This window comes from Balaenoptera musculus, chromosome 20 (genome assembly GCF_009873245.2).
Source record: "Balaenoptera musculus isolate JJ_BM4_2016_0621 chromosome 20, mBalMus1.pri.v3, whole genome shotgun sequence".
Classification (NCBI taxonomy): domain Eukaryota; kingdom Metazoa; phylum Chordata; class Mammalia; order Artiodactyla; family Balaenopteridae; genus Balaenoptera; species Balaenoptera musculus.
In genome coordinates this window covers 523,464-539,123 of record NC_045804.1, presented here as the reverse complement: position 1 = coordinate 539,123, position 15,660 = coordinate 523,464, and the positions used below count along the sequence as shown (strand labels likewise).

The 15,660-nt window shown below is 50.1% G+C and overlaps 1 protein-coding gene across 2 annotated transcripts in view; it reads left to right on the top strand.

The window, feature by feature from the left end:
• PRKCA (protein kinase C alpha) overlaps positions 1 to 15,660 on the top strand; it is a 364,830-nt gene that overhangs the window by 269,444 nt on the left and 79,726 nt on the right. The gene's annotated exons all lie outside the window — the stretch shown is intronic.

Here is a 15,660-nt window from a genome sequence, read left to right as displayed (position 1 = left end):
TTCTCCCCACACCCTTTCTAACATTTATTATGTGGTTATGTGTTTATCTGCATGCTGATCTCTTGCTACCAGACCATTAGCCCTTTGAGGTCCGAGACGGCGTCTTATCTCCTGTACCCAGTGCCTTGAATCTGTGTCTAAGAGATGGGTGTTGAGTAGATGATGATGACGTTAGAAGAACCCAGCGAGCACAGCGTAAAAAAGACCCAGCTTTATACTGTGCTGCTACCTCCCAAATCCAAAGCAGCTCTTCCCATTTTAGCCCTGTATCTGGATCACATGGAAATGATCCTGTTTTAGCCAAATTCATAAAGCCACATGACTCTTGGGATCCTTCAGAGAGACACACATCCTCCAAGAAAGAGGTTGCACGTTCTCCAAGGGACGCGTCATTATTGACATCCTGACGGTGGTACCTCATCCTGACCTATCTGTGGCAGAGCTGTCAAGTGTGTACTAACTAGCAGTGTGTCTTCCTGTGGATTGTCCCTCCTGCAGGGCTCTCTGTGCAGTGATTTGAACGTAGCTTTCTATACTGAGTGCACTGGGTGCTTGTGGGAAGCAGCAAGACCAGGATGAGGGGCAAAGGGTCGCCCGTGTCATTTCCTTAAGGCAAGAGCACCCTGGTCTCCAAGCTCAGAGTGACATGGCTTCTTCCTCCTGCTTGTAAACTGTGGTGGTTTAGCTGCAGATGGCAAGTCCCCTCCCCATTGCATCCTTGCCAGAGCACTTGGATCTCAAATGCCCACCTCCTAAGACCTCGCGGGGAACGGAATCTTCACCCCGTGCACGGGCTCTGGCCTGAGGGTCCTGCCACACTGTATATCTGCCCGTTGAATCTCTCTCCACCTGGCAGTTTTGTCGAGTCAGTGGTGGCTCAGTGGTGTACGAACAGCTTGCTTATTTCACCAGATTAAAAGTTTTACATCCAAGATACTTGGCCCCCAGTCTTACCTCTTTCGGAATTAATTTAGTCTCACATTAGGTTCGATGCACGTGGTCGCCTTGGGAAGGTCTAAAGTGTTGACAGATGGGCTCAGTCGGAGAAAGATCCCAAAGGTAATGAGAACATCCAGATTCTTTTAAAACTGTGGTTGAGGTGATAAGAGGCTTTTTCAGGTGAAAATCTCTTAGCCCTGACATGGGAAGTTTAATTAATGTTTATCTTCAGCTTTGTATTCTCAGATTCCAAGACTGTGGTAGAACAGTAGATAGAGGGCCGAGGGGAAATGGCTTGTTGTTATGTTGTCTTTCTCTCTGAGGACTGTCGTCTTCCAGAAGCAAATACTAATACCAATCCCCTGTTGGCCCGAGGCCTCCGGTAGCCCCTGACGAGTCCGCCCCCTGAGAGAATCAGCTCTGAGCCCATCTCCGGTGACCAGGAGTGTAGGGGAGAGTTGTTGGTCTGGGACAGTTGAACCCTTTCCTACCGACAGGTGCAGGACCGTCGCCGGCTAAGCGGGTGTCACACATGATGCTCAGCCATCGCATTCCTGGTGGGGAAGCCCAGCAAAGGCCTCCCCCCGAAGGTGGGGCTCCCTCAGCGGAGTCAGCAAGAGCACGTCCTGCTCGTAACCTCACATAAAGGTGATAGAAGGAAGGCTGGTTTCATTGGGCCTTGTCTCTTGAGGGTTTGGCTACTTCAGTGTGGGGGAAAAAAAAAAAAGAGAACCAGTAAACATTTTTGTCTTTGTCTGCCACACTGATTAGAATGCTTATGATTTTATTAGCAACTGCCTGGGAGCCAGGCCTGATGTAATTTAATTGAATCTCCTCGGTTATTTTCAGTTCAGCTCAGTCTGTTTTCAGCACGGATGAGGGGAAGTCATCAGGTGGAGGGGGGTGGCCGAGGAGGGGGCAGGAGGAGGTACCTTCCACTCCCCCCGGTTACTCACGTTCCCCCTCTAGCTACTCAAGCTTAAGCCTCCCTTCGTGGAGATGGGTCCCCAGACCAAGTTCTGGTTCCCACCAAGTTCCTCTTGGGTCTCATCACCTTGTTCCTCTGAGTAAAGACATGTTCTGTCAGCCCCGGGAGAGGCGCGGCACAGAGGAGACCGTAACTATGCAGCCAGAAACGCACATGGGACAGTTCTCTCTAGTGCCAGGAGGGAGCCGAGGAATGACCCGTCCCCTCTCTCCTTCTAGCCACCTGCGCTTACCGATGTGTTGCTGTAGCTCTTTCTCTTTGCGGTACTTTGATGCTCTGGGATTGGAAATTTGGGAGGCGGGATGCCAGGGTTCTCCCAGTTTGATGGGTTTCGTCTCAGTCCCTGTGTTAGACAGAAGCTCCCTCCTCCACGCCAGGTGCACAAAGCCCGATGCTGCTCGGTACACAGCCCGCCGCACCCACCCCAGACGCCGGCATCCGGTTCCCTAAGAGCGGAGCCTGCACGCGGCTTGTGAGTGAGCTCTCCAGGGTGATTCTCATGCACAGTGACGCTGGAAAACTGCGGCCCTGGGTGTTTCTAGTCTCGGAGTAGATTCCATTTTCTTATAACAAAGCAGGGGTTGGGGGTGGGATGAATTGGGAGATCGGGATTGACATAGATACACTAATATATATAAAATAGATAACTAATAAGAACCTGCCGTACAGCACGGGAACTCCACTTCGCTGTACAGTAGAAACTAACACAACATTGTAAAACAACTCTACTCCAATAAAAAAAATTTTTTTAAGTCCAGTGTTGAGATGGTAAAACACAATTTAAGAAAATGTCAGTTGATTTGTCCAACTGCTCTGTTTCTAGATCCTGCGACATTTTAATTTTTATTACTTTTCAATAGAGAAAAATTTCTGTGTCAAACTGAACAGCTGAAGTTTTGACAAGGGCAGAGAAAGGCTTTTCTCTGATTTCTAGTGCAGTCAGCAACACAAGAGGTTGAAACAGTCAGTTGGCAAAATATACAGACCCAGGGAGGTGTATTGCAAAATCAGGAAAATAAAATAACAGGGGGAAAATAAAAAATAAGTAAATAAACCAAAAAAACAAAAAGCGATGTCTGTATGTTTGGGATGGGGTTGGGGGGCAGGGAGTTATTAGAATCAGAGCCCTCTGTTCCCCAAAACAGACGCACATGTGGAAACGCAGCAGGGTCTAAAGGCAGGAGCGGGTGTTGGGAGGGGGGTAGCTGCTGATTCTGGCCTTCCTTCCTAAGGCTCCACGGCTCACGCAGAGGCGGCCCCGCCCCAGCCCCTGGAGACCAATTCCAGGGTAGTCCTGACTGAGTAATACACCAGGATGCCAGTTAATTTACAGAGAAAGAAAACTGTCCATGTGTCTGTCAACTTGATCAGAGCAATCTCTCCAGTGTAGTCAAGATACCCAGAAGGCAACTCGTAATGAACCCGTTTTATTGATTTGCCGTGTGAAACACTGTACCATAGACTGTGAACAGCAGAAACCCCCTGGGGAGGTGCCTTCTTTCCCAGTAGACAGACGTCAGGGGGCTCAGGACACTGCCAAGTGAACGTGGAATTATAACAAGGGAACTGGGTAAATGTTTCATGGCAACAGGCTGAGATTTAACATTTATCTCGGGACAGAGGCAGCTGTGCTCCTGGGGCCAGAGGCCCTTGAGGTTAAATTAGACACTTCTCTGTGGGCCTTTCCGCAGGCATCCCTGGTGTTTGCCTCAGCACCTCGGCTTTCTCTGTCTTATTTGAACGTATTCATGCTGGACACCGGCTGGTCTTACACGTCTGGGAACCTTCTGTCTTCTCAGGGGACTTTGCAAAGCTCTCTTCTGATCCAGTATTGAAAGAGCCTGGAGTTTGTTGATTCCCAAAGATGACTTGTGCTTCCCTCAGCTCTTTGTTTCTGAGGGACAAGAAACCACTTCATTTTAGCTCCGAAATTCTACAAGTCCCTTTATCCTAATTCTTCGCAGAATTATCTTCCCCTAGTCTGATTCTGTCTTTCCAGATGATCTGTATGAAGTACCTCTGAGTAGTAGAGGAGGAGTGTTGAGCTCGACTTCAGACCCGTGGCCGCACCTACAGCCTCACTCCCAGCCCTTTCCCACCCCAGCTCTCGGGGGTCAGGGGAGCCTCCAAAACTATGTGCAGAATTTTGTATCTGCCTTCTGGGAGGGAGAGCGGCCACAGCTGTCATCTTCTCCATGGGGTCCTGTGACCCCCCCCCTCCCATATTTAGGAATGATTTCCGGGATGAAGGACAATGAGAAAGAAGCATCACTTAAAGAGTTTGGAGAATCAAAGTTTTCCCCGCAGATTTCTCACCCAGCCAAACTGCCGTTCGTAGCACGTATTCTCATCTACGCGAGGGCTCAGAAGATACACCACCCACATGCCTCTCTTGAAAACAAGTTATTTAAAGCCCAGCTAAAGAGGACTGCAAGATGAGGGGGAAGTAAAATTTAAAGTTCCGGAATGGGAAGGTCACAATGCATAAGGATAAGCAGTAGCATTAAAATCGGTTGGACATCTTGATGTGAAAAATATGAAAAGCTATAAATCATATAAAAATCATAACAATGACATAGTATGAGTGTGTTTCATGTTTGGTAATTGCAATCATTGTTGCTTTTGTTGTGGTCATCCATGTACAATGCTTGGTGTCAGTCTATTTATGTCTTGTAAAAATAAAATACAGTGTGTGTGTGTGTGAATAAAAAAACAAACAAACAAACAAACAAACAAAAAAAAATCATAACAATGATTAGGAATCCCGAAGTCTAGGTAATTTTATGGTAACAAAGATGGAAAATGGGATGGGTGGTGATAGGTGAGGGATGAGGTAGTAGAACGTAGCACGCACAAGTCTTCAAACCCGGGAGGGAGGTGGACAGAAGATCCTGCTTTACTCTTTGACGGACCGAGAAATGCAGAAGTCTTTAAATGGGGCTGAATCTTTAAGACGGTCATCAGTAGGATTAAAGCAAGATTTATAGTTGCTAAAATTTCTGGAAAAGATTAAGGCAAACGAAGCACCGTATAACAGAGGACTGAAAACAACAAGTGAGGCGAAAGAGTGATCGATAACAAAAGTGGGCAGAGGCCGTTCAGAATCGAGGTTAAGAACGTGCTGGAATCCCCCTCTCCCCACTAGCTGGTAACCCATGCCAGGTACCCCTGAATCCCTCCCAGTCTCAGCTTCCCCGTCTACAAACTGTGGATTCCAAGTAGGGTTATTATGGGGGTTTTAATATGTCCAAAGTTCTGAACGTTTCGTCAGGCACAGACTTGTGCTTAAAATACAGTTTTAAACTTCCCATAGTTTTCAGATTAAAAAAAACCCAAAAATTCAGCTATCCATATTTCTGTTAATGAAATTGACACCTTGTAGGAGAGGAGAAAAATCTTTCTCTTTCTACCCTTCCGGGTTCTCGGCTGGGGCTCTGTAACGAAAGACAAATTAACAAGAGAAAAACAAACCCATTTCTTTAATGTAAATGTTACATGACACAGGGGCCTCCATAAGGCAATGAAGACCCAAAGAAACTGTTAAACCGCAGTGTTTTTGTACCAGGTTTAATGAAAAGTGGAAAGTCGTGGAAAAATAAAGGACGGAGGAGATGATCTCAGAGCAGTGAACTGGGGGTGGGGGTGGGTGCTTCGTGAGGCCTGTCCGTCCACATCCCTCCCAGTGGTCCACCGTCCAGAGGTAAGGATGCCCCTCTCCTCCAGGTTTGGGGAGGGCACTTCTCACGTGAGGGTCTGAAGACCTGCTTCAGGGGAGACGGGAAAGGTCAGCACCCCCTTCCTGCACCTGCTGTTTCTCAGATTCCTTCAGCTGAAAGGGTGCAGTCTGCCAAGGTGTCCTCTTTTGGGGGTGGGGTGTCCTGAACCCCATCAGCATAAAGCAAAATGACCCATGAACACTAAGAATAAAGAATGGACAGAAATTTATCAGGCAGACAGAAAAAGGGCAGCTGAAGTGGAATTGCCCTGAGTCAGGAAACGAGGCACCTGGATGCAAAAGGCTGTATTTCAAAACGTGTTGGAAATCTCGAGCAATTTAAAGTGCAGGCTTGTTGCAGGAATTACCAGAAAGTTGAATATGACACAAGAGATGGCCTAATATCAACAAGCAGAAGGCACTTGATCCAATGGAAAAGAGATGGCTCATCTCACGAATGTTGTTGGGAAAGTTGTCTAAACGCTCGGAAGAAAAAAGTAAATTAGATCTTGCCTCACACTGTACACCAAAATAAATGTCCAATGGATTTAAAAGTTGAATATAAAAAAAGAAAATAATAAAAGAAAACGTAAGTTAATATTTGGCTAACCTCAGAAAAGGCAAGGATTTTCTGAATGTGAAAGAAATGGAAGAAATAAAAAAGGAAATTTTTGACAGATTTAACTGTATAAAAACTTAAGCTGCTGTGTTTCTAGAAGCATGAAATCTAAATGAAGTTTGCAGCAAACATGACAAAGGGCTGTTACCATTCCTTCATGGCCGAATAACGTAGCAAGGGAAAAAAGTCAAACCTCAAAAATAACCAAGGAAGCCAAAATTATGATGTTATTTTAAACTTCTGTCCCCACAAAAAAAGAAATATTAATGGCCAAATAACCGTATCGGGGAGGGGGGGAGTTAAACTTCAAAAATAAAGAAGCCACAATTACAGGGTTATTGTTAATCTTTATCCCCCCACCCTTCGTAAGACCTTGGTATGACTTTGGGGGAGTGATGGGGCAATACGTGTCAGAGTCTCGAATGATTTTATTCCCTTTGATCCACTTCTAATAATAATGTAGCCTGAGGAAGAAATCAAATTCAGATGGATATTTATGCATGAAGATGATCTGTTGACATGCTATTTATACAAAGGAGAAGAACTGTAGCTATATAGATGGCCTGAAACAGGGAATTGATCAAAAAAATTACGATATAGCTGGAAAACGGGGTGTCAGGCATTTAAAATGCTTTCAAAACAGGCCTTGTTATGTTATAAAGGCAGTTTCTAAAACTGTGTTCCTAGATAGGAATTCTATAAAAATAAATATTTCAGTATAGATATATGCAGAACAAAGAGCCCGGCAGTAAATATGCCAACAGCAGTGCTCTTTTACAGTGGAAGTATAGGTGATGTTAATTTTCCTCTTTATACTTTTATGTATTTCAGTTTTTGAACGATGAGTGTATCCATTCTTCTCATAACAAGGAAAATAAGTGTTTCTTAAAACCTTCTGACATTGTTTATACAGAATCATTTGGGGGCTCTCATAACCTAGAAAATATTATTTCTCTCGCAACCAGATTCCATTTCCTTTGGGAACATCGGGGTTATAGAACTTTAATAGCAATTATTTTCTACTAACCAGAAGAGGAAAAGTAGTGAAATACTTATGATTCTTTTCCAAGGACGAAAAGTTGCTTTTTCTCTTCTCACACCAAACTCCTCTAGGTTCTCTTTCGTAAGTTTTATGGGATTTTGGTTGAAGAGTTGCTGACTCGAGTTTTCTGGTATTGAATGCCAGTGGATTTCCTGGGACAGAAATTACATTCTTATCACCAAATACTGAGTCTCACCAATGAAACAGAACATTCAGTGAATGGGTCCTGAAGTGAGAGATAGTGAGGGTCCCAGAATCTAGATGTATGTACAGATTGGGGGAGAGCTGAGCAGCTGTATTTTTAGTGTAGCTCATTTTTCTCGCCTTTGTCTTTGGCCATAATGGAAGCAAATAGGACAAATTGTATGGGTCACATTTTCTTAACATGGAAGAGATCAGATCCGGAATTGTGCGGGTTTTGACACAGACGGTGTCAGCAGACTTGACGCGTTGTAATTAGATCAGATGGAGCAAAGCCAACAGCACCAGGAGCCCAGTTTGTTCACAGAATCACAGTTTTGACTGTTACCCAGTCAAAAATGGTTCGTTGTGGCTGATGACACCTTTGCCTTTTATTCCTGAAATCCAGAGAAGTTCTGCATGAGAATGGCCCTTTCCCGAGTGTAAGTGGTCCTTTCCGGTATGTTTCCCCTGAAACCTGGGGCCGTGTCATGTCCTTTAGCCTTTGTGGCTCAGTGACCCTTTCTTCAGAGCAGTTAACGTTTTCTGAAAAGTGCCTGCCTCCTTTTGGCCCGGCTTTATTCTCCATTGAAAAGACCTGTGAGGTTTTTCCTTGTCCGAGAGTCCCTCCAGATGGACACGTTATGAACTGCAGCCCGGAGACGCGGCGTTTTCCAGTCTGCTTTAGCGTCTCAGCCCGACGAGGATCCCCGGGGCTCTCGCAGGTTGTGCTGACCAGGTGAGGGGGACACCAGGTGGGGCTTGGTGCAGCCCCTGCTCTCGAGTTGCTGCGAAGTCTGTAGAGATGAAGCTCCGGTGGGCCGGGCGGGCGGGGGAGGGAAGGCCCGAGAAGATGGGTCTGGTGCCTGGGTCAGGGCTGTAGCCCTGGGAGGGATGGATGGAGCGTGGACCCCGGGTGGCCCAGGAGCACGGGGCAAGGGTGGCGTGGAGATTCGACAATTTAGGAAACAGTTACTGAGCGTGTGTCATGGAGCTCCTCTAGGCAGTAGGGCTTCAAAATCATCAGGAGCAAAACGATGGGCCGCCTCGGCGTGGAGGGAGTATCATGGTGGGGTTAGCGGTAAGCGTGATGGGTTGGGTGTGGTTAGCTGTTTAACAAACTCAACAATCCACCCGTCCGGACCGGGGCCAGCTCCAGTCTTGTCACCGTCACCAGGTGAATGTGGAACCGGGTGTGGAGTGTCCCTAAAACTGAGATAGAAATGTTAAAGTAAATAACAGAGAATGGAGGCTGTGGACCTCTTTTCTGGGTTGGGAGCCTCAAAAATAACCGTGTCACTCAAGCTGTGATTGAAAATCTGTCCGTCCTGATCCGTTCGTGAGGGCGTGCTGTGACTCCTGTGTGTCCTCGTAAGCCGCCCTAGTGACCAATCCCATGAGTCCCCGTCAGCTCCCATCCGCCACGTCTCCACCCTTCACTGCTGGGGAAATGGCCTTCTTCCGCCAGATCAAGCTCGGCCACTAGGGGCACCCGTGAGTTCATGGAGACCCGCGCGGCCCGTGGGCAGCCCTCCCCACTAAGGCCTCCTTCCCGTCCAGGAGCGGCCCCAGCCTGTCCTCACTGCCCATCGCGAGGGCTACTCCGGACCCCTGCCCGCCCCCGGCAAAGTAGGAGTCCCCCCAGAGGGACACTCCCTCTCCCTTAGACACAGGTCCTGAGGGGTGTGGAGAAAGGAAGGTCCCTCTGTCCTTGGGACACTGGCTCTGAAGGCATCCAGCAAGGGTCCCCAACCCAGGGCCCATGGGTGCCCGAAAACTGTCGTAAGACTGTAATCCTGTGTTCAGGGAGCTTGTGGCTTAAAGAGAAGGAAGACTCTGGTCCAGGGTGCTGTCAGGTGGCCGTGTCACCCAGCACCGTGGACACCCGTGTGCGCCAGGGAGGACTCGGGCGCTTTCGCCCTCTGCGCCCGCCCCTCGTGCCAGCCGAGCCTGCCCTCGCCCTGCCTCCGCGGTGACCTTCTGGGCCACCCGACGGCCTATGGCCTGACGGGTCCTGGCCCTTCCCGGGGCCCCGAGCTCCACCTGGGACCTGCCCACACTGGCCGGGGCTTATCCCCCTGACGGCTCAAGAAGCTCAGATCCTGGCCTGGCACCGTGCCTGCTGCTAGACAGCTTGGCCGCCCCCGAAACGTCTCGTGCAAAGGACGTTCGGTGCATCCTGTTCCGGAAGCAATCTGTCGCCCACCAGTCTCCCCAGCAGAATTTGCCGCGAGTTCTGGCTTCTGGTGCAGAACTGACAGACTGAGACACGGCTTCTCCTCTTGCAGCAGCGTCAGTGGAGGCCCGAAGGAGAGGCAAAAACAAGCCTTGGGAACAGGGTGTCCTTCCTAGTTCCGTGACCGGGGAAGGAGCTCTCTGGTGGGGCTGGGCTTCGGAGCTGCTCGGCCTGGTGGGAGGGCTTTTCCCCTTTTTCTATCTGATGCGGCCCATTGGTGCTTGAGACGCTCCTGAACGAGGCCCCCTGGGCTGCCGGGAGGGAGACGTTCTCAGCAGGACAAGCCCTTAGCTCTGCGAGCCCAGCCCGCTGGAGTGGGAAGCCCAGGGGCCTGTCCGTGCTGGTCGCTCCTCCACTGGATCCGCTGGTTTGCATCCAGGGCTCATGAGCACACATTCCTTTAAAATTCCCACTTCCAGAGGAGCTGTTGCCTGATTCCGCAATGGCCCCATTGATGTCTTATCACGCTCACTGTTTGCACGGGGGTGTGACCGGGCTGGGGGGCGGGGCTGGCAAGTTGCAGCAGGTCAGGGCCCCCAAGGAGGCTGCAAATCTGGTTTGTCTAGGAGAGCAGAGACTCCTGTGCAGACCTAAAAGCCTCCTGCAGCCTGGGCGGCGAGGAAGCAGGCACGCGTACACGTGAGAGATGTCGGCTCCCAAGGTTCTAGGACAGGACGTGACGAACAGAGGACACAGGTGAACTCTGGTTCCTGTTAGGGGACACGCTGTCTCTCCTCAGCCCCAGCCCGGGACCCTCCCAAGCTTTAGGACGAGGTCAGAGTTCACAGGGCTCAGAAGGAGCCAGAAGGGACCAGAGGCTCCTCTCCCGGGTCAGTCTCTCATCAGACATTCGCTGTGTTGGTGGGGGGATGGTGGCCTTGGCTCTGTGTCAGGGATCCACGAACTGTGGCTTGAGGGCTGGATCTGGCCCACAGCCTGTTTCTTTTAAATAAAGCTTTATTGGCACATAGCATCGTTCCTGCGTGTGGGTGGGCAGAGTTTCCCCTGTGGCCTCCTCAGTGTCATGAGCGCTGGATGCTTTCGGGCCCCAAGTCTTGGGGACATTGTGGTCTTACTTGGTCCAGGTGCTGGCCTGTCAGTTCTTAGGCTGATGTCAGCCTGTCTCAGAGGCCCAGCTGTAGAGACCACTTAGTAACCAGAACACCCCAGCGTACTAAGTGATTTTAGAATTGTACCCTAGAAAACCACTGCACTCACATCTTTTAATCAGGTGCCACAGCCGCCTTAGCTAAGGTCAAGGCACCAAAGCAGAAACGGAGTCGTACAGCTTTACTCTCCTTCCCACCAGCCCCTCTGGGCCATGTCCACAGCTCGACCCTAAGTGTGTTCACTTAACCCTCCACGTTCGGCCGCCTCCTTCCTTCCAGTGGAGGCCTCTGTGGTCTCTTTGCTTCCTCCCCATCCTCCTGGGAGAAGCTGAGGCCAATTTTACTACCTCTCCCCTGGGACTTTGTCTGGACCGAGTCAGTTTTATCCAATAACAAGGGAAAGCTGGCTTTTACACGATCGCGAGCCATCCCCGGCTTGGCCGCCTGTTGGCTTTGTGTAGCAAGCAGGTTGTAACACCTCTCTCTGCCTCTGAGTCCCCGTCTACAGATGGGCTTGCGGGAGCGTGAAGGGCTCACACCAGCGCCTGCCGCGCAGTGGTCTCTCCAGGGACGCGGTCCCTTCCCATCACCGCCATGTCCACTAGCTTCCTGGGAAGCAGAGAGTCAGGGACCAGCTACACCCTGCATGCCATGTGGTCAAGGCCAGCCGTTCTCAATGGAGAAATGACAGACCACGCCCACCCCCAGACCCATATCCGCCTTCTCGCTGAAGGCGAATCTCTTAGGAATGAAATAACCCATCAGATTTCTCTGTCGTTAAACTTACATTCAAGTGCGATCATATTTTTATAAGAAATTAACTTACAGGTCTAGAGCTCTCTGGAAGAAGGCGCTATGGCTGTCTAATAATTATCAAAGTTAGTGCTCTCTGTTTGAGGACGTGGTTCATGGATTTGGGGGCCTCCGTCCCTCTGCTGCCTGATGGCAAATGACGCCAGGTTCATGTGTCCACAGACGCTGACCCTTCGCCTGTTTTCTGCCCTTGCCTGTCCCCCCAGCATGTTTGCATGCACATCTCTTTTGCTCTTGGTAACTTTAAGCAAAGAAGAGTTTGTGGGGGGTTTCTGGTAGTGTCGGAAAACATAACTTTTGCTTTTACGCGCTATGGGGTAGTATTATAGAATTTCATTTACTCTTGCCTTTGCTGTGGAGCGAGGTTGGAGGTGGGAGGGGGTCACAGGGTCCGCACACACTGAACAAGCCTGACGTTCACAGCAAGTCCCTGTTCTGAACCTTTGTGCTTGTTGGCTTTTTAAACAGATGCCATGAACAGGCGTGCTCTTAGAGGGAGGAAAGAAGGCGCTAAAATCAGAGAATTATTTTCTAAAGCAAAACAGATCATTTGAAGGGCTGCGTGGTCCTTGAATCTGAAGGCACCTCTTTGTGCATCACCAGTGTCCCCGCCCAGATGTGAGCTCTGTGATGGACAAGGTCACTGTGCGTCAGTGAAGACCAGTCCCGTCCGCGGGCGCAGGGGATGCAGCTGTGTCCTCGACAAAGCTTTCGCTTTATAAGCCTTTAAAGCCTCCCCTTGCCCCGGGCCCGGCCGGAGTGCCCTAAGGTGACCTCAGCGTGAGGTTAAAAACCCCCAGGGAGGCAGGCAGGTGGGATGGGGGGGCTCTAGGTGGGTTCAGGGGTGTTGGCTTTTACGTTAGGTGATGAGCTCGTGGGTGTCTATTGTATTATCACACTTGATAATTTACACTGCATATACTCTTGGGATCAGGAGACCATCTGGACCATTCTCTGAATGGATCAAGGATTGCATTGAATTGGGGTTTTTTGTTTTTTTAATCCCAAGCTATTTTGGAACAACTAAGAGCTGACTATTGAACTTTGGCCTGACCCTGAGGTCTGGAAACTCCATGCTCTATGAACTGTCCTTTTAGGAAGCTTGGTTTCTTTACCCTGGGGAGACAGCCCTGCTTCCTGGACTGACAGGAGGGCCAGGTGGCACGGTGGTGGTGACGATGATGTTAAAGGTAGCAAACACCGTTTAACACGAGCAGTAATGGCCAGTGCTTAGGCCACAGCTCCCACGCTCCGGGTCCTCTTCTCTATACTTTATGCGTATTAACTCACTTAATCTTCACAGCAACGCTGTGAGACAGACACTATTATTGTTCCTGTTTTGCAGATGGACAAACTGAGAAGTGGGGTAACTTGTCCCGAGTCATACAGCTAATCAGCCCTAGAGCACGGGTGTGAAGCCAGCTGCCCCCGCTCCTGGCCGCCAAGTTATCCTGCGCCTGAGCGGTCAGCCACCGTCTGCGGCCTCTGCGCCAGCACGGTGAGCCTGACCGTCACCGTGCGTCCTCAGACGTGCCTTAGACGATCCCTGGCTACGGGTCTTTGTGGGCGTGGCTTGCCTCTCTCTGAGAAAGCCTGGCGGTCACTCCTCCTGCCCGCTGTCCTGCATCCTCACCTCTGCTTTCCCGTCAGGCAGGTGCTGGCTCCCTTCCTAAGTGTTGGCTGTTCCGTCTACGCTGGGACACCTCCGATGTAGACTCCCGAGTCTGGCGAGGGCTGTCCGGTCCAGAGCTCACGACGAGACCCCCCCCCATACACCTGGACGCTTGATTCAAAACTCACATGTCCTGGGCTCACCTGGCCGCCTATATCAGGCATCTCTGGGGCGCCGTGGAGGTATTTCTCAGTCTCCATCATCTTATTTGAATGGATTTGGTCCAGAAGTGAACTCTTAACATTATCAGGAAATTATGTAATCTTTCAACCCCAGGTTGCTTTTTCTCAAGGCTGGGCTTGACATCCAATCCTTTCACAATAGACACCTCAAGCCAAAAGATGGTCATATAATTATATTCTATATTTCTATTAAAGTTCTAGAATGACAACAGACTTTCATTCTGAAACAGCGAATGCCGAGGCATCACACAGTTCTTCACAGCATTCGCCTGCCTGTTCATAAGCTCTCAGGCCAGTTTCTGAACGTCTAAGCGTTCGGGGTTGTGTTCTCTGCCAGAAACTTTCATCAGCAACAACAAGGATAATAATCATTATTGGGTTCTTACTGTGTGCCTGTCACTGTTCCAAGCACCCTATATGTAGGAACGTATATAATTCTCATACTTTTCCAGATGAGGACACCGAGGCACAGGAAGGTTAAATCTATTGCCAGCGTTAAATCTATTACACAACCACAAAGCAGCAGAGCCAGAACCCAAACACAGGCAGCCTGGTCCCCGAGCCCACATTCCGAGCAGATGGGCCCCCGAGCTAGTGGCTCCCAATCCCGATTCAGGCGTCCCGGCAGGTGGGCTGTTCTCTGCTGCGCTAAGAAATTGAAATTTGGACCCACCGTCTACTTCGGTGACAGCTGGAATTGATGACGCTGTTTGTTTTCAACTTAAATGATAGTATTTCAGTAGGAAGCCCACAGCTTTAATCCCATCGAGACTTTAACTCATCGCCATTCAGAAGACACAGGCCGTAGACGACTGTGTGTGTGCCGGCCGTCAGGACTCTCACTTCTGGATGGAGAAGCCGGGGCCCACACTCATTCTGCAGCTGGCAGGACTCCTGGCAGCCTTGATGGTTCCTCGTTAGTTCATCTGGGATGTCGCCTCCGTGTTAGATGTTCCGGAGCTTTGTTCTGCCTTTTAAAAAGCATCTGATTCTCATTCCAGTGCTCGATTGGAGGGAACCTTTTGGCCCTTCCCATTCTCTGTGGGAGAACTTCATTTTTATGCTCAAGTTTTTCATCTTTTGTGATACTTGGGTTGCTGTTTTATTCTGTGTTGCGTTAAAACCTCCATGAGCTTGGGGGGATTCTCAGGTGGCCAGGGCCCCTGGAGACCTCCTACCTCACTGAAGATTTTGAAATTGTGGGCAGAGGGATGAGGCCGAAACACTGCATCTGGGGCGTCGTACACGCTCACGTCGTGCAGTCTTTTTCTCCCTCCACCATTTTCCAAGTTGCCAACAGTATAAGGCATTTTATACACATTGTTTCATTCTCCCAACAATCCTGTACCACTGGAAATATGCCCCTGTTCACTTTTCTAGATGAAGAAACAGAGGCTCATGAGCTTAGGTTTCCAGTACTTGGGGTTACACGATGGAGGTGGGATTTGGAAGCAGGTCGGCTGAGCTGCAGATCCCAGGGTGCGTACTTGCTTCTGTTCTGTCCCCTGCCAGCTGGATGAGGTTAGGTACTGTCTCATGGGGAAAAATCCTTGGAGGGCGTAAGTGGTGTACGAGGAACACACGGCCGGTTTCTCTGTGGCTTGTCGCCCTGAGCCAGCTCACTGCCCCTCAGACCATTAGAATACGGTCCCAGCTGTCACCTTCCTGTGCCAAGGCTTCCAGGCAAGGAAGGTGACAGCACTCAGCGTGTCCCCAGGCGTTCGGGCAACGCTCGTCTGTGACTTCTGCCCTTAGGGCTCTGCCCAGAGACCCAGTGTCTTTAGCACCCTTCCATCCCCCTCTATCCCTGCCCACTGCCAACGCTAGCACCTTCTTCTGAAATTCTTCCGAACCCCTCATTGAACAATCAAACTAAGCTGACCGTCTATGCCAACGGGCTGGAGCAGTGGTCCGCCAGCTTTCCCTCAGAATCCCCCGGAGGCTTGGTAGGCACAGGTCGCCCGACCGCACCCTCCGCCCAAGTTCTGACTCAGCCGGTGATGCCGGCACTGCTGGTCTAGGAGCTGCACTGTGGAAGTCGCTGGCCTGGAGATCCTGGTCCCAGGTGCATGTGTCCCCATGGCAGCCGGCTCGTCAGGGGCCCGGATGATGGGAGATCTCAGCCACGCTGGGGAAGAGGGTGAGGAAGACGCCGGTGTGCGGGC